The sequence below is a fragment of the Galeopterus variegatus genome, unplaced genomic scaffold (genome assembly GCF_000696425.1).
Source record: "Galeopterus variegatus unplaced genomic scaffold, G_variegatus-3.0.2 Scaffold619, whole genome shotgun sequence".
NCBI classification, from domain to species: Eukaryota; Metazoa; Chordata; class Mammalia; order Dermoptera; family Cynocephalidae; genus Galeopterus; species Galeopterus variegatus.
The window spans coordinates 213,082-236,130 of NW_007726730.1; the positions used below are offsets into that span (position 1 = coordinate 213,082).

At 38.3% G+C, this 23,049-nt stretch overlaps 1 pseudogene; it reads right to left on the reverse strand.

Annotated features, from left to right (window-relative positions):
* Positions 1-1,946: 1,946 nt before the first annotated feature.
* The window catches only part of LOC103588807, a 23,605-nt pseudogene continuing 2,502 nt past the window's right edge, over positions 1,947-23,049 (reverse strand).

The window sequence follows — 23,049 nt, forward strand, 5'->3', positions numbered from 1 at the left end:
ACAAATCAAGTCTCAACAAATTTTTTTAAATGGAAATCATTTCAAGTATCTTTTCAGACCACAATGGATTAAAACTAGAAATTAATAACAAGCAAAATTCTGGAAACTATACAAATACATGGAAATTAAACAATATGCTCCTGAACGACCTATGCGTCCAAGAAGAAATTAAACAGGAAATCAAAAAGTTTATTGAAACTAGCAAAAATAAAGACACATCATATCAAAACCTGTTGGGTACTGCAAAAGCAGTATGAAGAAGGAAGTTTATTGTGGTAAATGTCTACTTCAGAAGAATAGAAAGATTTCAAATAAACAACCGAATGCTACACCTCAAAGAACTAGAAAAACAAGAATAATTCAATCTCCAAATTAGTAGTTGTTAAGAAATAATTAAGATCAGAGCAGAACTAAATGAAATAGAGTCCCCCCAAAATGATACAAAAGATCAATGAAACAAAAAGTTGTTTTTTGAGAAGATAAACAAAATTGACAAACCATTAGTGAAGCTAACTAAAAAAAGAAGAGAGAAAACCCAAATAACAAAAATAGGAGATGAAAAAGATATTAGCACAGAAATACAAAGAATCATTAGAGACTATTATGAACAACTCTGTGCCAACAAATTTGAAAACCTGGAGGAAAGGGATAAGTTTCTGGACACATACAAACTACCAAGACTGAACCAAGAAGAAACAGAAAACCTGAAGAGACCAATAACAAGCAATGAGATTGGAGCAGTAATCAGCAATCTCCCAACAAAGAAAAGCCCAGGACCAGATGGTTTTACTCATTAATTCTGCCAGACTTTTAAAGAGGAATTAATATCAATTCTCTTCAAATTATTCCAAAAAATTGAAACAGAAGCCATTCTTCCAAAGCCATTCTATGACCAGCATCATCCTGATACCAAAACTAGGCAAAGATACAACAAGAAAGAAAACTACAGGCCAACATCTTTCATTAACAATGACACAAAAATCCTCAACAAAGTCTTCACAAAGAGAATACAGCAGCACATCAAAAAAATTTATACACCATGATCAAGTGGAATTCATCCCAAGGATGCAAGGATGGTTCAACATACATGTCAATAAACATGATACACCACATCAACAAAATCAAGGACAAAAAACATATGATTATCTCAATAGATGCAGAAAAAGCATTTGACAAAATTCAACATCTCTTCATTATAAAGACTCTCAAATTAGGGAGAGAAGGAAAATATCTCAACACAATAAAAGTCATATACAATAAACCCACCACCAACATCATCCCGAATGGGAGCAACACAAGGATATCCATACTCACTACTCCTATTTAACATAATATTGGAAGTACCAGGCAGAACAATCAGGCAAGAGAAAGAAATAAAGGGTGTCCAGATTGGAAAAGACAAAGTCAAACTATCCCTCTTTGCAGATGACATCATTGTATCTATAGAAAAACCTAAAGACTCTACACAAAAACTTTTAGATCTGATCATTGATTTGAGCCAGCCTCTTGTGGCAGCTTCTGCTCACTGCACTCTCTCGGGCCACTGCTGGGGCAGTTGCTGCTATTCTTTTCTGGGTCACTGTTCTTTTGGCAATGCACAGTCTTTTCTTGCAACTCACCTCTTATTTTTCAGCCCCAGCTCTACCCCTCACTGTTTCCAAATAGGGCACAGCTATGCATGTCTGAATCCAAGCCGTGGGCATGGTGAGGCTTCTTATCCAAGGAGGCTCCTTGGGCCCCGTGTAAATCAATGGTTGCAAATAAGTGGGAGTGGAGCAAGAAGAGATTTGTGATAAGAGGTTATCATTTAATTTTACCTATTTATCATATCCTACTTGTGGATTGCCCTCAAGGAGGAGGATTTCTGAGACTTGAAATAAAGCCAAACACACAAGGAAAATTTATAGTGGAGGTAAGGATTTATTTTGTGAATGTGGCAGAAATCATTAAAGTGCTTTCAACTGGAAATAGAAAAATATACACAGGCCATTACATTGACATATCTGTTTTTAAAAATGACAGAAAATTAACCTAACTCCAAAGCCACAGAAAGAGTGGCAGATTGTCCCTGATAAAAGTCTTCTGTGGGCTTTGTCTTGGTTCTGCTGGAGCATGGTTTATAATGTACTGAAAAGGATTTTAAAATATTGTTTGTACCCTTGGAGTTTTCAGGACACAGCTCCATTTTACGAAGGGATTTGTAGATTTAAAGAAATTTCCATACAGTTTTTAGTAAGTAATATTTCTGTACTACACAGTGTTTAAAATGAGGAGATAGATTATTTCTAAGGCAGGGGAGCTGGAGGGGAGAAGGGGCAACTACTTTGATCTGAATGGTTAAAAGAGAAAATTTCTTCTTTTATCTAGGAATAAGACACAGCCTGTAAGGCGGAGGGATATTGATAAACCCAGTAACAATGGGTTTGATTTCTATTTCCTTTGGCTCCAGCAGGTGTTTCAGAGGCAAGTTTTGCAGCGTGGTGGTGAAGGATAGGAACAGTGCTATGCCGGCCAGGCCATCTCCAACACTGGCCCATTTTCCTGAAAGGAAGAAACACTTCCATTAACTCTCTTCATGCTCAAATACAATATGCCCTAAAAGCCATTGAAAACACTGACCAGAAAGGGAACTTTCATAAACTGCTGGAGGACAATCAATTGGTACAGTTTTTCTGGAGGAATATTTGTCAAAACAGGTGAAAACACCCGAAAGAGATTTTTATTCTTCAATTTAGTAATTCTCCTTTTGGGGATTTATCTGCAAGAAATAGATTCACCTGTGAGGGTGTCACTTGCATCATTATTTATGATGTTAATGAATTAGATGAAACCTAGACATCTACCTGTAATGGATTAGTTAAATAAATCATTGTGCACCTATCATACAATGCAACCTAAAAATATTAACACGGAAGATTGTTTAATACTACAGGCTTTTAGCATAATATACTAAGTAAAAGCAGGTTATCAAATAGGTTGTACTGAATGAACCAATTTTTATTTTAAAATTATACATCATACGAAAGTACTCAGAAAGTTCATGGAAAAATAGAAATGGAATTTTTCCACAAACTTTTTGAAACTGCCATGTTTATACCTAGACGTTTGTTTAAAAATATACAGTAAAATATTAACAATGATTATCTCTATAGAGTGAAATTGCAGATAATTTTTATTTTCTTCTTTTTTTGCTTTTCTGCATTTCACCCTCTTTATGCTGAACATTTATTATCATTGTCATTAGAAACAAAACATATTAAATGTTGTTTTTGAAAAAACTAATCAACTGAATGCACAAGATAGAAGAAGAAAGAACATGTGCTGACCAGTCCCAAATCATCTTTATTTCCCTTCTGGGAAATGGTCACTGGAAGACAGCCAGCTCTTCGACAGAGGCAATGATGAGTGGGGCCCTGAATTTCAGAGGACAAGAAGGAGGAGGTAGTGGCCATGGGTCTTTGATGTCTCTGTTTCTAAGAATCAGAAAATTTATAACATTTAACAGAAGCAAAGAAAGAAACCTGTACATTTTGTTTGTGAAAAGTCAATATTACAAAGGGGAGATCAACAGACAAAAGATTGCAAAAAAAAGTTTGTCATCTGGTATTGTGTGACATCTGAACTGGATTGACTTGATTTTTTTTCTTTAAAAACTGGCCTTATACTGATCATTTACCTGATCCTATTCATGTACAGACTTAAATGGCTCCATGAAGATTTGGGAAGTTAAAGCAGTTTGATTGATTGACTTTGCTATTGTCAGTGGATTTCTTAGCTATGCCACAAATTTAGTGAAGCTAAAAATTGTCCAAAATGTGCATGCGTATGGTCTGAATGGATTTATTTGTATTTACAAAGGGAAAAAGGCATGGAGTCGCCTGTTTTCTTGAAGCAGCCATTTTTATCCAGAAAGTGGCCTGGGTCAAACTTCTCTGGGTTGGGAAACTCCTTGCAATCCAACAAGATCAGAGACAGTAATGGGAACAGTCATGCCCCAGAACCAGGAAAGGGAGAGGCAGAGTGCAATGGCACTTATTATGCTTATCTTTGCTTCCTAAACAAGGCTAACATTTGTAAATATAGTGGATTTAATAGGATTGGGCACTGTTAAGCTTGCCTGAGAGTGATTGTCTCAAATTATGGCTATTTTACACACACTACCACACGATAGTTTTTATCTAGTAATCAGAGGGTTCACTGTGGGGAGTCATGTCAGGGTCAATATGCAATAATCAATTGTTGAAAAACTGGGGTTTGCAGATTATATTGTTTAGACGAGAGCTTTACTGGAGTTGCTACCTCAAATCTGAAAGCTTGCTTTTCCATCATTTTTTTTTTCTTTCTGGATTCAGGTTCAAGTGGAAGAAAATGAGATCTCCTCTTGAATCCATTGAATTAAACCCCACTTCCCGCACTTGTAAAATGGGTAACAGCCACAACCACCGTCACAACCACCACCACAAGCTTTCCTCATTGCCTCATAAGATTTTTGTGAGGCTTAAATGACAACATAATAATGATGGTAACTACCATTTACACTGGATGCTTTACATTTTCCTGACACTGTGCTTAGTTGTTTATAAATCTCACTTAATTCTCATATCAAGTATATCCAGTAGGTGCGTTTTCATTCACATTGTATCTATGAGGTAATTGAGGTACAGAATAGAGAAATAACTTGCTTGAGGTTGTGTTTTGGCAAATGGCATAGTTAGAAGTTCTGGCTGATCATAAAGTGCTCCTGTTCGAATGAAAGTTTCCTCTCATTTTTATTCTGTATTTCCTTAAACATTATCTGTAATTATTGCCGTTGGTAATGCATGCACAAGATATACAATACCAAAAAAATGTACAAAAGGGCATAAAGTGAGAATAAGTCTTCCTCCCTTTCCTACACTTGTTGCCTGGTTTCCTTTTCGAAGTAATCACTATTACCAGTTTATAATATATCCTCTGGGAGATATCTTACATATTAAAAAAAAAAAAGAAGACACACACATAGATAGCCACCACTGTTTTCACACAAGTGGTAGCATCCTTTTCGAAGTAATCACTATTACCAGTTTATAATATATCCTCTGGGAGATATCTTACATATTAAAAAAAAAAAGAAGACACACACATAGATAGCCACCACTGTTTTCACACAAGTGGTAGCATCCTACAGCATTCTGTAGCTGGCTTAGAATTTCACTTTATAGAAATATCAGAACTTTTTAACAGTCATTTTTTTTTTTTTTTTTTTAAAGATGACCGGTAAGGGGATCTTAATCCTTGACTTGGTGTTGTCAGCACCACGCTCAGCCAGTGAGCAAACCGGCCATCCCTATATGGGATCCGAACCCGGGGCCTTGGTGTTATCAGCACCGCACTCTCCCGAGTGAGCCACGGGCCGGCCCTAACAGTCATTTTTTATTGGACATCCAGTTACTTTCCAATCTTGTAATATCAAAAATATTGCTGCAATGAACATTCTCACTTTGGAGAAAATATACATAAATATAAACTCCTCGTAGTGAAACTGCTCTTCAAGTTGTATGTGTGTTTTGAATTTTGATAGATCTTGCCACATTCCCTTCCACAGAGTCTACATTGATTTACACTATAAGCAAGAATTTGTTTTTTAACATCCTGCTGACAGATCAGGACAAGTAAAAACATACTTTATAATTTTTATTTTCAATATATTTTGTGAGTATATTTGTACATGTTTAAAAAGCATTTGTAATTAATTTTACTCGAATTTCAATTTTGTTTACCTTGCACTGTGTCTGCTGGCTTTGGGGGTTTGTTCATACTGACTGTAGTTCACTTTATTTTTCAGGAATTAATCTTTTGCTCTTATGTACTACAGCAAAGTTTTGTCTCAGTTTGCCATTTGTCTTTTGACTTTGTTTCTTTTTCTAGGCAGATTTTTCTTTTTGTGTGTAACCAAATGTATCCATTTTTTTTTTTCCTTTTTGTCTTTTTTCGTAACCGGCTACAGATCGCAACCCTCAGTGTCGCGCCCGTACCGGACCGGGACCGACAACGGGATCGCAACCCTCGGTGCTGCGCCCGCCCCTCGCTCACTGCGGGAACCGGTCTGTATGTGGGATCCGAACCCTCGGCGGGAGCGCCACCACGCTTCCCAAGCGGCGCACTGTAGCAGTGCGCCACCGGGCCGGCCCCAAAATGTATCCATTTTTAAATTTATAGTCCTCTTGTTTCTCTTTGTGTGTGTGTGTGATGTGCTAATAGCATCAACTTATTGAAGTTAGACATCAGTTTGCTCTCCTCGGCTTCATACACGGTCTTAGTTCATACACTGATGTTGTTTTCCTTTTCTTTGCTCAATGTTAGGAAACCTTTTGTCACTGTGAAATTCTCAAAACTTTTACAGTTTAATAATGAAATGCCTTATGCTTTTACAGTTTAATATTCTATGTGTCTATATTTAAGCTACCAAGAATAAATTTTCATGTAAGATGTGAGATAGGGATCTATTATTACTTTTTTTCCAATTCCCCTCGGAGTTTTCCAACCTCTACCAAATAATCCATATTTTCCCTCTAGGTTAAAAAAAAAGAAAAAAAAAAAGATGCTTTTATCATATACTAAGTTTCCATGTATAATTATTTTTATTTCTGGACTTTATTCAGTTGATCTGCCTGCTTAATCAAGAGCTGTATTACACTGTTTTAATAGAGCTTTATATTATGTTTTAATATTTGGTATAACCTGTTCCTGACTATTCTTTATTTTTTAATTTTCTATATCAAATTTTTAATCTGTTAATTCAGTTCCAGGAAAATATCTGGTTGATATTTTCATTGAGATCTTATAAATACATAGATTTATTTTGGGATAACTGCTATCTCCTTACACAAACACAGAATAAGTTTTTTAATTTATTCAAAAATTGTATATCTCTCATTAACTTTTTTTAGGGTTATAAGTGCTTTAGTTTTTTTTAAAATTTATTTATTATTGATTATACATATTTTTGGGGTACAGTGTTGACTACCAACATTTGTGTACAGTGTGTGATGAATACTTCCATTTTCTTTTCTTTTCTTTTTTGGTGTCTGGCCAGTAGGGGGATCCAAACCCTTGACCTTGGTGTGACCAGGCAGCTTCTAACCAACTGAGCTAACTGGCCAGCTCCTCTCATTAACATCATCAAGTTTTCTTTCTTTAAATCTTTAAAGTCTTTAAAATTTTAAAATATTTAAAGATCTTTAAAATCTTTCAAATTTCTTGTTAAGTTTATTCCTAAGTATTCTATCTTTATCATTTTTATTAATGAAAACTACTTTTCATTATTTTTTAAAATAATTTTTTATTTTTATAGGGTGGCAATTAATTTTTTTTAAATAAGAAATTTGGAGTGATGTCATCAATATGGCAGAATAGATGCTCCTCACCATCACCCTTCCCCATCATCAACCAATTTACAACTACTAAGAAGCAAAGACTGCCAACCTGGGACTGCAGGAGCTCAGGGGAAGAGAAAGGGAGACCTGCAGAGTTTGTGCAAGTGAGAGAAGCCATGGCAAGAGAGAGAAGAAACCACTCTGACCATTTCACGTCCCGGCCATCTCAGGGCTGACCCTGTGAGATGCAGGAAGAAGCTGCAGCACACATGGAGCAGGAGCCAGTGAAAGCTACAGCTGGGCCCCTCTGTATGAAGTTGCCTGGAGTCTGCAGGGGAGAAGAGAACGTCTGGACATGCCATACCAACCCCTAGGCCAGCAAGACCACTGACAGGGTTCCCGAAGACCCACATAGGAGAGAGGGGCTGCAGCCGACTGAAGAAAGGGACCGCCCAGAAGCCAGTGAGTCATTGTGAGGGACTGGCGCATGGCCCACCCTACGGCAAACATTAGGAGTGGGAGAGGAAGGCTGGCCTGCTAGGAGAATATTGGGGTGCAGTGTGTGGATAGCTGATCTGCCTTCCAATTGGCACAGACCCACTCAGTGGAGACTGCTCAAGATGGTAGAACTGAAGGGGATGCAGTTTTCTGGAAAGACTCAGTACCCAGCCAGAATTTCCACACAGCTCAGGTATATCTGACCTCACAAGACCCAGAAGTAATTCAAAGGTCAACAATTGAAACCTGAGCCACAAAAAAGCCTTTCCCAGAGAATCAGAGCAAAGCAGCAATTTATCTCAACCACAGGGCTTAAGTGCTGGTCCCCACAGGAAGTCCCCCAATTTTGGAATTAACCAAAACTACCAGACCAAAGTCTGATACTAATGAGTAAAAGTCTAACACTACCAAAGAATACTTATAAAACCTGGAAGAGGTAGGCAGTCTCCTTAAATGCAGAGGCATCAACGTAAAGATGCAAAGATTGTGAAGGAAATAAAATATGACACCAAAAAAATAAAATAAAATAAAATAAAGAAAGAAAAGAAAAGAAACAAAGCACCAGCAATGGACCCAAAGAACAGCAGATTTATGAAATGTCTAACAGAGAATTCAGAATAACCCTCTTAAGGATGTTCAGGGAGCCACAAGAAAATACAGATAAGAAATTAAAGGATATCTGGAAAACAACCCAGGAGCAGAATGAGAAACTTGACAAAGGAATTGAATCAATTAAAAAAAATAGAAATTCTAGAAATGAAGGATAGATTATCTGAACTGAAAAACTTGATAGAAAGCTCCAACAGAAGACTCAATCAAACAAGGAAAGAAGCAGTGAGCTTGAAGATAAAACACATAAAATTTTCCAATCAGAGGAGTGAAAAGAAAAAATAAGAAAAAAATGAAACAGAAATACAGCAAATATGGGACTCCCTCAAGCAGAATAACCTCTGCATAATTAGGACATGCAAAGGATAAGAAAAAGGAAGAGATGTAGAAAACATCTCCAAGAAAATAGTGGCTGAAAATTTCCCAGGTATGGAAAAAGATGACAGCATCCAAGTATAGGAATCTCAGGTGTTGCCAAACAAATTCATTCCAGGGAGGAACATCCCAAGGCACATCATAATCAAATTAACAAAAACCAAAGACAAAGAGTGAATACTGAAAGCAGCAAGAGAAAAGAAACACATAACACTCCATGGAGCCCCAATACATTTCTCAGAGGATTTCTCAGTAGAAACCCTACAGGCCAGAAAAGAGTAGGATGATATATTCAGAATGCTGGAGGAAAAAGACTGTCAGTCAAGAATTCTGTCTCCCACAAAACTAACCTTCAAATATGAAGGGGAAATTGTCTTTCCCAGACAAACAAAAGCTAAGGGAATTAATTCATCAACATTAGACCTGCCTTACAAGACATGCTAAAGAGAGTTGTTCAATACGAAAGAAGACAGTGCTAAGGAGCAGCAAGAAAACATTTGAAGGTGCATAACTCATTAGTAAAGTGAGTTCACAGACAACCTTAGAATACTCCAATGTCATAAGGGTGGTGAATAAACCACTTACGTCCTTAGTATGAAGGCTAAAGGACAAACCTAACAATACACTAACATATACAACAACCATATAAGAGAAAGGCAATATTAAAAGATGGATCTTGAAACAACAAATTGTCAAAAAGAGGGGGAGAAAGATGTCAAAGCATAGTTGGCTTTGGACTTTTCTTTTTTCTTAGATATTAAAGTTAAGTTGTTATTAGTGCAAAATAATTTGTTATAACTGTAACATGTTTTTTGTAAGCTTCATAGTAACCATAACACAAAAATTTAGACATACTAAAAATAAATAGTGAGAAAGAAAAATGTAAAGCTAGAGAAAACCATTCAACCACAAAGGAAGACAATAAGACTAGAAAGAAGGAGAAAAGGATCCACAAAACAACCAGAAAAAAAATAACAAAATGGCAGTAACGAGTCCCTATGTATCAATAATAACACTGAATGTAAATGGATTCAATGCCTCATGCCCCAATTAAAAGACACAGAGTGACTGAATGGATTATAAAACAAAAACCAACAATATGAGTAACCCACCTAACTGATAAACACATACACCAGCTGAAAGTGAAGGGATGCAAAAAGATATTTCATGAAAATGGAATAAAAAAAGAGCCGGAGTAGCTAAACTTAATATCAGATAAAATAGACTTCAGGCCAAGAAAAGTGATAAAAGATAAGGAAGATCATTATATAATTATAAAGGGATCAATTCAACAAGAAATAACAATTCTAAACATATATGTACCCAACTCCAGAGCATCCTATTATATAAAGCAATTACTATTGGACTTAACAGGAGAGATTGATTCCAACACAATAATAGTTGTCAATTCAACAAGAAATAACAATTCTAAACATATATGTACCCAACTCCAGAGCATCCTGTTATATAAAGCAATTACTATTGGACTTAACAGGAGAGATTGATTCCAACACAATAATAGTTGGGCACTTTAATACCCCACTTTCAGCAAAGGACAGATTATCAAAGAGAAAATTAACCAGGAAACATCAAAATTAATCTCTACTATTGATCAACTTGACCTAACAAAACTTTATAGAACATTTCATCCAACAGCTGCAGAATACATATTCTTCTCAGCAGCATATAGAACATTGTCTAGAATAAACCATGTGTTGGGACACAAAACAAGTCTCAACAAATTTTTAAAAATCTAAGTCATGTCAACTACCTTATCTGACCACAATGGAACAAAACTAGAAATCAAAAACAAAAGGGACACTAGAAACTGTACAAATACATGGAAATTAAAAAACAGGCTCCTAAACAATGAATGAGTCAAAGAAGAAATCAAGAAGGAAATAAAAAAAATCCTGGAGACAAATGAAAATGAAAACACAACATACCAGAACCTATGGGTTCTGAACAGAAAATGCAGTTCTAAGAGTGAAGTTTATAGCAAAAAAATGCCTACATCAAAAAAGAAGAAAGACTCCAAATAAACAACAAATAAACAAACACCTCAAGGAGCTGGAAAAACAAGAACAAACCAAACCCCAAATCAGTAGAAGGAGAGAAATACAAAGATCAGAGCAGGAATAAATGAATTAGAGATTAAAAAACAATACAAAAAAAATTACAAAAGATCAATGAAACAGAGAGGTTTTTTAAAAAGATAAACAAAATCAACAAACCTTTAGCTAGACTGACAAAGAAAAAAAGAGAACATTCAAATAAGTAAAATCAGAAATGAAAAGGGGACATTATAACTGATATCACAGAAATACAAGGGTTCATAAGAGACTACTATGAACAACTATATGCAAACAAACTGGAAAACCTAGAAGAAATGGATAAATTCCTGGACACATGCAACTTACCAAAGTTGAATCATGAAGAACTGTAAAACGTAAATAAAAACTTAAATAGACAGATAATGAGTAACGAGATTGAAGCAGTAATGAAAAGTCTTCCAACAAAGAAAACTCTGGGACCAGATGGCTTCACTGCTGAATTCTACCAAACATTTAATATCAATTCTTCTCAAACTGTTCTAAAAAATTGAAGAGGACAGAATACTTCCAAACTCATTCTACAAGGCCAGCATTACCCTCATACCCAAACCAGAAAAGACACAACAAAAAAAGGAAATTACAGACCAATATTTCTAATCAACACAGATATGAAGACCCTCAACAAAATACTAGCAAACAGAATACAGAAGCATATTACAAAGATCATGCACGATGATCAAGTGGGATTCATCCCAGGTATGCAAGGATAGTTCAACATGTGCAAATCAATAAACATGATACATTGCATCAACAGATTGAAAGGGAAAAGCCATACGATTATTTCAATAGATGCAGAAAAAGCATTTGATAATATCCAACACCCCTTTATGATAAAAACACTCAACAAATTAGGTATAGAAGGAATGTACCTCAACACAATAAAGGCCATTTATGACAAACCCACAGCTAATATCATACTGAATGGACAAAAATTAAAGGCTTTTTCTGTAAGATCTGGAACAAGACAAAGATGCCCACTTACCCCACTCTTATTCAACATAGTACTAGAAGTTCTAGCTTGTGCAGTAAGGCAAGAAAAAGCAATAAAGTACATTCAAATCAGAAAGGAGGAAGTCAAACTATCCCTATTTGCAGATGACATGATTCTATACAAAGAAAACCCTAAAGACTCTACCAAAAAATTAGTAGAATAAATGAATGCAGTACAGTGGCAGGATACAAAATCAACACACAAAAATCAATAGCCTTCCTATATGCCAATAATGAAATAGCTGGAGAAGAAATCAAGAAAGTAATCCCATTCACAATAGCTACCAAAAAAATGAAATACCTAGGAGAAAATTTAACCAAGGAGGTGAAAAATCTCTACAATGAAAACTATAAAATGTTGTTGAAAAAAAATTGAAGAGGACAAGTAAACAGAAAGATACTTCATGTCCTTAGGTTGGAAAAGTTAACATCATTAAAATGTCCATGTTACCCAAAGAAATCTACACATTCAATGCAATCCTTATCAAAATACCAATGACATTCTTCACAGAAATAGAAAAAACTATCTTAAAATTTGTATGGAACCACAAATGATCTCATAGAACTAAAGCAATCCTAAACAAAAAGAACAAAGTTGGAGGCATCACACTTTCTGACTTCAAAATATACTATAAAGCTATAGTAACCAAAACAGCATGATACTGACCTAAAAATAGACAGACCAATTAAACAGAAGAGAGAGCCCAGAAATAAACCCCTGCACTTACAGCCAACTAATTTTCAACAAGGATGTCAAGAATATACAGTGGGGAAAGGACAGCCTCTTCAAAAAAAACGGTGCTGGGAAAACCAGATGTCCACAAGCAGAACATTGAAACTAGACCCCTATCTCTCACCATGCACAAAAATCAACTCCAAATGGATTAAAGGCCTAAATTTAAGATCTCAAACTTTGAAACTACTAGAAGAAAACATAGGGGAAATGCTACATAAAATGTGAGTGAGCAGCGCTTTTTTGAGCAAGACTACAAAGGCACAGGCAACTAAAGCATAAATATACAAATGGAACTACACCACTGTGGTCTTTCCTTCCCTCTTTCTCTCTTAGCTCTCACTTATGAGTGAGAACATGTGGTATTTTTCCCTCTGTGCCTGGCTTATTTCATGTAACATAATTTTCTCCAAGCTCATCCATGTTGCTGCAAATGGCAGAATATCATTCCTTTTTATGGCAGAGTAGTATTCTATTGAGTATATACACCACATTTTCCTTATCCAGTTGTTCCATCAATGGACATTTAGGTTGGTTCCATATCTTGGCTATTCTAAATAGAGCTGCAATGAACATGGAAGTGCAGGTATCCCTTTGACATGATGATTTCCATTCCTTTGGGTATATACCCAGCAGTGGGATTGCTGGATTGTATGGTAGTTCTATCTGTCCTTGTTTGAATAACCTCCATTCTGTTTTCCATAGTGGCTGTACTAATTTTCAGTCCCACCAACAGTGTAGAAGAGTTCCTCTTTCTCCACATCCTCACCAGCATTTGTTATTCTGTCTTTTTGATTATAGCCAGTCTAACCGGGGTGAGGTGATATCTCAATGTGGTTTTAGTTTGCAATTGCCTGATGCTTACTGATGTTGAGCATTTTTTCAAGTACCTGTTGGGCATTTGTATGACTCCCAAGTTTTAGTATTAGAAACTTAGCCCCCACTGTGACTGTTAAGAGGGTAGGAAATCCTCTTATGGTAATTGAAGGGTGGAAACTTGAAGAGGTGATTGGATTGTAGGACCCTGCAGTAGTGAATGGATTAAAAATGGTGGTCAAGGGTGTGGTTTTGATTGCTTTAAAAGAAGAGGAGAGTCTGTCTTTCTCTGTCTCTGCTCTATCCGCTTCCACCACCTTGTAAGGTGAGACCCCTGGGTCACTGTTGTCACCACCAGATGGACTTTGGACTTCCCAGCCTCAGAAACTGTAAGCAATAAATTTCATTTTTCTTTATAAATCACCCAGTTCCAAGTATTCTGTTATAGCAACACAAATGGTCTAATAAATTGTCTTTTCACTCTGTTGATTGTTTCCTTTGCTATGCAGAGCTTTTTAGTTTTATATAATCCCTTTTATTTATTTTTTTCTTTCATTGCTTGTGCTTTGGGGGTCTTATTCATAAGGTCTTTGCCAGGTCCTATTTATTGAAGTGTTTCCCCTGTGTTTTCCTTTAGTAGTTTTATAGTTTCAGGTCTTATACTTAAGTCTTTATTCTATTTTGAGTTGATTTTGGTATATGTTGAGAGGTGCAGGTCTAGTTTCATTCTTTTGCATATGGATGTCCTGTTTTCCCAGCACCATTTGTTGAAGAGGCTGTCTTTTCCCCAATGTATTTTCTTATTGTCTTTGTCTAAGGTCAGTTGGCTTCAAAGTATGTGGGTTGATTTCTGGGTTCTCTATTCAGTTCCACTGAACCAAGTGTCCATTTCTATGCCAGTACTATGCTGCTTTGGTTACTACAGCTTTGTAGTATAATTTGAAGTCAAGTAGTGTTATGACTCCAGCTTTACTTTTTTTTTTTTTTTTTCTCTGCATTGGTTTTTCTAATTGGGGTCTTTTGTTGTTCCATATGAATGTTAGGATTGTTTTTTTCTATTTTTGTGAAGAATGTCATTAGTATTTTGATTGGGATTGCATTGAATCTGTAGATAGCTTTTGGTAGTATGAACATTTTCACAATGTTAAATCTTCTAATCCAAGAGCATGGAATGTCTTCCCACCTTTTGTGTCTTCTTTAATTTCTCTCAGTAGTTACTTGTAGTTCTCTTTGTAAAGATCTTTCACCTCCTTGGTTAAATTTATTCCTAGGTTTTTTTGTTTGTTTGTTTGGGGGACTATTGTAAATGGGCTTACATTCTTGATTTCTTTTTCTGCTAGTTCATTGTTGGAGTATAAAAACTCCACTGATTTTTACATGTTTATTTTGTATACTGCAACTTTATCAAAATCATTTATCAGTTCTATGAGCTTTTTTGTAGAGTCTTTAGGTTTTTCTCTATATAGGATCATGTCATCTGCAAACAGGGACAGTTTGACTTTGTCTTTTCCAATCTGGATGCCCTTTATTTCCTTCTCTTGCCTGATTGCTCTGCCTGGTACTTCCAATACTGTGTTAAATAGGAGTGGTGAGGGTGGGTATCCTTGTCTTGTTCCTCTTCTTAAGGAAAAAAGCTTTCAGCTTTTCCCCATTCAGGATGATATTGGCGGTGGGTTTGCTGTAAATGGCTTTTATTATATTGAGATACTTTCCTTCTATCCCTGATTTGCTGAGAGCCTTTATCATGAAGGGGTGTTAAATTTTATCGAATGCTTTTTCTGCATAGACCTATGTGTTAATCAACCTTTGAATTTATATTTGTAAAACTGATGGCCATTTCTGTCTTGCAGAGTATTTTGGTCAGGTTTGGCACCTTTTCTTCCTCTCCTATGCCCTGGAACTATTTATATGTAAAGCCCAAATCCTTAATCCCTATGGAAGACAGACTGCATCCTTAGTATGCATGTAAACATTTTGGTGAATGCTAAGTGCTTTACAAAGATTAACTGTCACAGGCAACAACATCCCAAATGTCCTGGTCTGTAAGGTCCTGGGAGGAGACAACTAAGATTAAAGAAAGAGAGATCTGGCGGGATTACCCCAGAGCTGTAGGCTCCTTTTCCATCACTTCCCCCCCCCCTTTTTTTTTCATCCATCATGAAAAATCAGATTTCTCTTCCCATGAGATTCTTATTAATGGGAGTCATTGCTCTGTTAATACACTTGATATGAGAGTGGGAAGGGGCCTTGGAAGCCCCAGGTTAGCCTCCCCCATTCTAGGAAAGGTGATGGAATGGCCTGAGGGTGCATTGCATTGGCAGTGACAGATTTCAAACTCAGGCCCTGTGACTCTGGCCTTGTGATCTTTCAGTGACTCAACTACATCTCTTCTAGCAACAGAACTGAAAAGCCTCTCATGGTCCCCACCATGGTACCCCATCTGTCCCAGTCAGCTTTTCAAGACACATCTTACCTTGGGGATGACATTTTGTCTGAACTTGGTGTCCTGCATCCCAGCATGGGGTACATTAGAAGGAAGGAGTGTGATCTATCTTTGTATCTCAGGCAACACAGCATAGTGTAGCTTCAGCCTATCCTTCATGCAGGAGCTTTGGGTGCATCCAATCACATGATTAATTTCTTCATGAACTTTGGCTGCAGAGACATGAATGAATCTGAATGCTACTCAGGGTTGTGTTCTTGGGACCTGCAAATACTCTGGAAACGCTTGCAACATGTAATAGAAAGTGGCCTAGAAAAGGCTCCCAAGGTCAAAGACATGTTGTTAAGCAGTCCATTGCTCTGCTGATGGAATTTCTCTTCCCTATTTTGCTGCAAATATCAATAACTTTGCTGCAGGAAACATAAAGGCTGGGTCAGGTATGTCCTCAGCCTCCTGCCTTAATTGGTTTGTTCTCCCGTCCAGGTGAGGAGAGGAGCTCTGTGGCAGGGATCACAGCTTATTCCATGATTTCTGCAGAGCAACTGTAGAGGGAAAGTGTTTAATTCTCACTCTAGTGGGCAAGTCTTCCTTGTTAGCTTCACCCGTTCTCCCACGTTTTGTTGGAATGGCAAACACCATTTTGTTAAGCAATACAAGCACTGGCTTTCTACAGCCTGTGCTTTGAGAATGTGTTTGAGATTACCCAACTACTACAATTTTATTTTTGTTGTTTTTTTGTTTTGTTTTGTTTTGGCAGCTTGGTTGTACAGGGATCTGAACCCTTGACCTTGGGGTTACAAGGCGGAGCTCTAACCAACTGAGCTAACAGCCAGCTACAATTCTTTTTTTGGATTTCAATTCAAACTTAAATCAGAGCTAAAAATTTGCTTTGGGGAGTTAGGTCCATTTTCAAAGTGGGAAAATAGAAGTCTGCAAGAGGAAATAACTTGTTTGAGGTCGCATGGGTACTGGCAGGCCTGGGGTGAGATTCCAGCCTGGAACCCATGTGTCTCTCATCCAGTTAGGGCTCACTCTTAGATAAAATTTGGGATTCAGAAGCTCGTCCCTGTTTTTAAACTTAAACAAACATTTTTGAGTTTTTAAAGGTCTTTCTTCCTTATCAGCATCATTAGACATAGTCCTGATCTACAAAAGCAAAACCACAACAGACAGCCCTTTTCATGATGCCCTATGAGGCAGTCCAGAGAAAGCTAAGCATCACAGACCCTACTCTCCTCCAGTGCCAAGATCCCATCTTTAATTTGGTTACAAGGATATTTGTTGCACCTTATTAGGGAGGTTTCATTAGGAACAGGAGCCCATATCTCAGGGTTATACTGGTTGTTTCTGATCTTGCTGAAAACAAATTAGTTTCACAGCTTACCAAGTTCCCTAGGTCAAATTCAGACTCTGGGTTGTGTTTCTCCTGTATATGGTAGAGTTAATGACTACATGAATTAAAGAGAAAGCAATGGCTTATCAAAACTCCACAATCACACCCCTTCACTATTAACAGGATTCATTTTGTTTATCATAGTATAGTAGATAAAAAAGTCTGTCATGGAATTGAATCTTCTGGATTCAAATCCCATGTTAGCCCATGCACAGATCTATGACCTTGGCAAGTTACTTAACTTCCTTATTCAGTTTCATCACCTGTGATATTGGGATAAAAGAACATACCACATAGGATTATTACAAAGATTAAAAGAATTAATGGATGAGAGGCTCTTAGAACAATGCCGCATATATACAAATACTCAATGAAATAATATCTTCTCTTCTATGTAATGAAAAGACTAGATGATAAGCTCCATGTGAGCACAATGGAGAGAAATCACTGGCTCATGACTGGACTGTTTCCTTTATTTACACAGACTTAGACAGTCCCAGCCCCACCTGCTCTCATGTAATGTTCACCATTATTAATGCCATTTCCAGTATGAAGACTGTACTTATAGAGCTGGACATTTTGACCCATAATTTTTTAAATGGGATCTATCAAGCATTTAGAAAATAAATCCATTCAGGACTTAAAAATGGTGAGTGAGCTTTTTATTTTAAAATAACTTTACCAAAAGAACAGGGATTCTTTGTTTTATCCCCAGTCCCCAGCACAGTAACTGGCACTAGAATTTTTTCATAAATGAATGTTTAATAATAGAAAACTAACTAAGCTCATAACAGTTTCCATATTTCACTATATCTAAATTATTTTCATTGCTGATTGTTTTTGGTGGGCTTTCCATACCATTGGTTTTTAACTTCGAGAAGAGTATTAGAGTACTTATTTTTAAAATGAACTTCATTTTTAAAGCTCTGATTCAAGTTTTTCTTCACTCAATTTCTTTGTACCATGTTCCTCCTGTTCATTTCAAAATGGGATGATTTCTGCATATGGAAGTCCAAATTTTTAGGCACATTGTCATTTCCTACCTATAGTCCTTACTGCCTTTATCTGGAGTCAAGAATATTAAGCATTTTAAATAACTCCTCATGACAAAAAGTCCAGTAGGTTATTATAAAAAATCTTTGGTGGTAAAGAGAGTTGAATATAAAATGGAAATGTCAACATATATTTTATTTATGTTCTATCTCTAATTTAATTAAGTAGGATGGACGCTATCATTTTATTTAATTAACACAACCCAAATCTCTTAAGTAACAAGGTTATAGAGATTTAACATTAGAACAAAATTTTTAAAAACTTGCAGGAAAGCAGGGACACTTTTGAAGTTTCTACTCATTTTCTACTGATAGTTACCTTACAGGAAAACAGAACTGGGGAGGGAGGAAGGAGTGGATTTCAAGCCTGTCGAGTTTCCTTTTGTTCCTTCCTCTACCTTGTTCAGTGGATCTCAAGGCTTTAGTATGCATGGTTACAACTGCCCATGGACCCTTCCAGTGTCCCCTGAATTGGTGAATGGCACTAATGTCCATCCAGTTAGGCACGCCAGCAACCTAGCTCCTCATCTCTTGAATTTCCCAGCTCACCACCAATACTGTTAATTTTGTCTCCTAAATCTAAGCCCTCAGTTCTATTCACGTCCCTTCATTTCCACCACCAGCACCCACAGCCATCCTCTCTGCCTTGGACTACAACAATAGTCTCATGTGGGAGATGCTGTTGGTGTCCTGGCCAGGTCCCCTTTACTGGTTCAGATCACTCAGCTCCCAATTGTTGTGGCTCACCTACAACTTTCTCTGGAGGAGTTCCTTGGGCACTGGAGCCACTTTGTCAGGAGGCACCTGAGAGTTGGGATCCCCCCATACCACCACCACTGAGGCAGCCCATCACCAATGACCGATGGGTGCAGGGGGACAAAAGCCCAGCTCCCTCAGCTCAGGGCATGGCAAACTCTGCTGAGCAATTCATACTCTAGAGCCCCTTGTAGGATCAGGCAGAGACTAGACTTTACATGTATGTTTAACTTTTCCCCCTTCCCTATCCTATTTCTCTCATTCATGTACTCATGCATACAAGTTTCTCCAGATGGCACTGCCTTAATGAATCACTTTCATCCAAATGCCTATTTTAGGCTCTGTAACCACAAAACCCTCCCTAATGCGACTCCAAGCTGCTCTCCCTGAACCCACTGTCGACCCCTCCAATCTGTCCTCTGCATCACAAATATGATCATTCTTTACACAACACTTAGACTCTGCAAACAATTTTCGCTTATATTAGGATAAAAACTAAACTAATTAATATGGTCTACCAGGTCCTGCGGGATGGTTTGGCTGCTGACCTCCTGCTGCTTCAGCTTTTCTCCCACTGTTTCGCATTAGTCACACTGGCCTTCACATTCCCAAGCTGCCTCCTGCCTCAGGGCCTTTGCACATCTTGTTCCCCTGCTTCGTATATTTTTCTCTGCCACCTTCACACCAATAAACCCTACTCATCCATCAGGTCTTAGCTCAATTACTGCCTGTGTAGGGGTGTAACCAGTGGGCCTTGGTTTAGAAGATCAGCACTAGTGCTCCTGCCACATTCTCCCATAGCAACTTGTACTTCCTCTGTTAGCATTTCATTGTTACTGTATTGCTATTAATTAGTAAATTTATTAAAAAAAAAATTTTATTGTGCACTTTTTATATTCCAGGCCTCATGCTAGTTGTTGGTGACACAAAGTGTGAAAAATTGACACTGCCGTAGCCCTCTTGGTGTATACAGTGTAGTGGAAAACATAGAAGTAAATTAAATAAATATTTCATTACATGGTGACGGGTGCTATGAAAGAAAATTGCAGAGTATAATCTGACTCACCATTTTATTCCTTTACCAAACAAATCTGGTACATAGTGTGTACTAAATACAATTTTTGAATGATTGAATTGATAACCTGGCTGTGGTTTTTTTTTTTTTTTTACCTCTTTTGCAGAGAAACATCTAGTCCTCTGAGAGTCCCTCAGAATGAATAGGATGTTTTGATGTACCTCCTTGGTAAGTGGAATGATTTTATACGCCTCTACTGATTCCATGGGAATTTGCACGAAGTAGAAGGGACATCAACACGCCTTCCTTATGCATGTTTTTCTAAGAAAACCAGGTGGTCCAAACCAGCTTAGGATGTAGTGAAGTGGTATTTTACTTTGGAGAACATTTACATACTCATGTCCAAGTGTAGGATGTAACAGAGATACAAAGGAAAGAGAGGGCCTTTAAGTTATTTTTTAAATTTCCATTATTGATGGTTATAGTGTTCTCCATTGCCATAAACTACCAATATATCAAGAATTATCTACACGGTGTGATTATGCTTTCAGGCATTTGCATGGAGTGATCAAGTAAGAGGTACTTCCAAAAGTTCGTGGAAAAATGGAATTAAAAGAGGCTACGACTCTCCGTGAGCTCTTCGAAGACCCCGCTACAGGGTCAGGGAGAGACCCAGCGCGGGACCCGCTCCCGAGGCTTGTCACGATCCAGGGACTCTGAACGCTCCTTCACTTCTGGAATAAAACTTCTAAGTCTTTTCCATTATCTGTGCTTTCCAGGGAAATACTTGATGAGTGCTAGCCGTAGATCGTAAATCTAAAAATGGCAACTACCACAGAAATACAGCGTTCGTGAGGAGGATCAGAGTCCCACGTGGAGCGGGGTCGCTTCCTGCAGCCCGGGGGGTCCGGAGCAGCAGCCCCTTCCCTTCCCCTTGCTCATCCCACCTTTGGCCGCCCCAGAGTCACAGACGGGAAAATGTCCTAGGAGCCTGAAAAGAAACACAAGCGGCCGGCAAGGCCCTGTCTTCTTTTGTGCGCGTGAACTGCAGGGACAAGGAAGGCAACTCCCGCAGATGCGGGTGAAGTGACCGCAGTGATGCTCTCAACGTACGTGGGGGAAGGGACAGCGCACCTGCTGGCACGTGGCTCGGAGGGCCGGTCAGAGGAGCTCAGGGCCCTGCACCCTGCCCGCAGGCTACCAGTGGACCAAAGAGATCGGCCACCAGTCCAGATACAGGCTTGGCCTTATCTGGCTCCATAGAAAGTTTATTTGCTTAAAATTTTTAATTAACAAACTCACCGGGGAGCGGAATGTCCCATTCTTGTACTGGAAATGCTCATCGAAGAGGATGGAGCAGATCTTGTTGCAGGGAGCACAGGCAAGGATGAGGGAGGGGTCGAAGGGCTGAGCTGACCTGGGAAAGAGCGACTCCCACAGTGGCAATTTTAATCATGCTGCACTGGGATTTCAAGAACCGGGCTTCCCTCCTCTCAGATTTATATATATAGTTTATTTTTCTCTAAACTTTCCCAAATTAGAATGTAAGCATCTTGTAAAAATATAAATTGTGTATGTATTAGTATTAGTATATTATAGCATCTGATACTAGATGCTATGTATTCTTATACTGTACTGCTGATATAAATTATTATATGAAGACTATAATAGTAATAGCAAGTAAATTTTTTTTTTTTTACCGGTAAGGGGATCGCAACCCTTGGTGTGGTGTCGCCCGCACTGTGCTCAGCCAGCGGCGGGAGCATCGCTGTGCTCCCAGCGCTGCACCCTCCCGAGTGTGCCATGGGGTAGGCCCACAACAAGTAATATTATGGAGCATTTATGTTGGATACTGTGTAAATGTTTTGCCTACTATATTATTTAATTTTTATCCTGAGGTTTGCTTTTAAGCAAAATGCATCTTAGGAAAGTTAAGTAATTTGTCCAAATGTACACATCTAGTAAGTGCTGAAGCTGGGAAATGAATCCAGGCAAAAGGATTCCAGAGTCCTAACTCGCAGTGTTACAGATCATTTTCTTCCCATGCCTTTATTCCCAGCTAACTCGCAGCTAACCCCCTGGTTAGTAGAGCAGGTCCTGGGCCACAGAGTGACCCCCAAAGGGGAGCATGGTTGGGGCAGTGTGTGCAGAATGTCCCCTCAGCCCCCAGGACACAGTCAGTGGAACTCACCTTGGTCTTCCTGAGCTCCTCCACCAGGCATTGGGCCTCCTGCACCCTCTGCTCGAGGCTTCTTTTTGCCATCTCCAAATTCCTCAGGGTCATGAGGGAGAAGCTTCACATTTGCTTCCACACTTGCTTTCTCTCCGTGACTGACAAGGAGTCCTAGAAAAAGACGCAAAGAGCAGGAAAGCATTTTGTATCAGGGAGCCTGACTTTCCCTAAAGCTGTCCTCTTGTGTCTGCCCTGAAGTGGGACAAGCGGTTTCCAGTGCCCCTTTATCAGGGATTAAGAGCTGGTGATTTAAGAGCACATGTTCTGTAATTTAGTTGAAATGTTTGTCATGAAGAAAATAGAACTGAAGGTCTGGTCAACAGGAGGCAGAAATGGTGCAATTGGACAAGGGGGCTACTTGGCAGGTGGAGAATATTCCCAAGTGTGGGGGGATCCTCTGGTTTTGTTAAAAATAATCAAAAATGGCATGTGATCTCACAAACCCATTCCCTGGATTTCTATTTTCACATTTCATCTCCAACTTGTGCTTTAGTTCTATGTGTAATTTTCTCTGTTAGAGGTGAAAGGGAGCACGGACCCAAGCTGATAAAACGACAGGACCGGAGCTGACAGTTCGCCAGAGAAGTTCCACTTTATTCAAGGACTGCCTGTACATTTATAGGGAACTGTGTTCTGGGTTTGGATAGGGGGTGGACGGGGCAGTAGC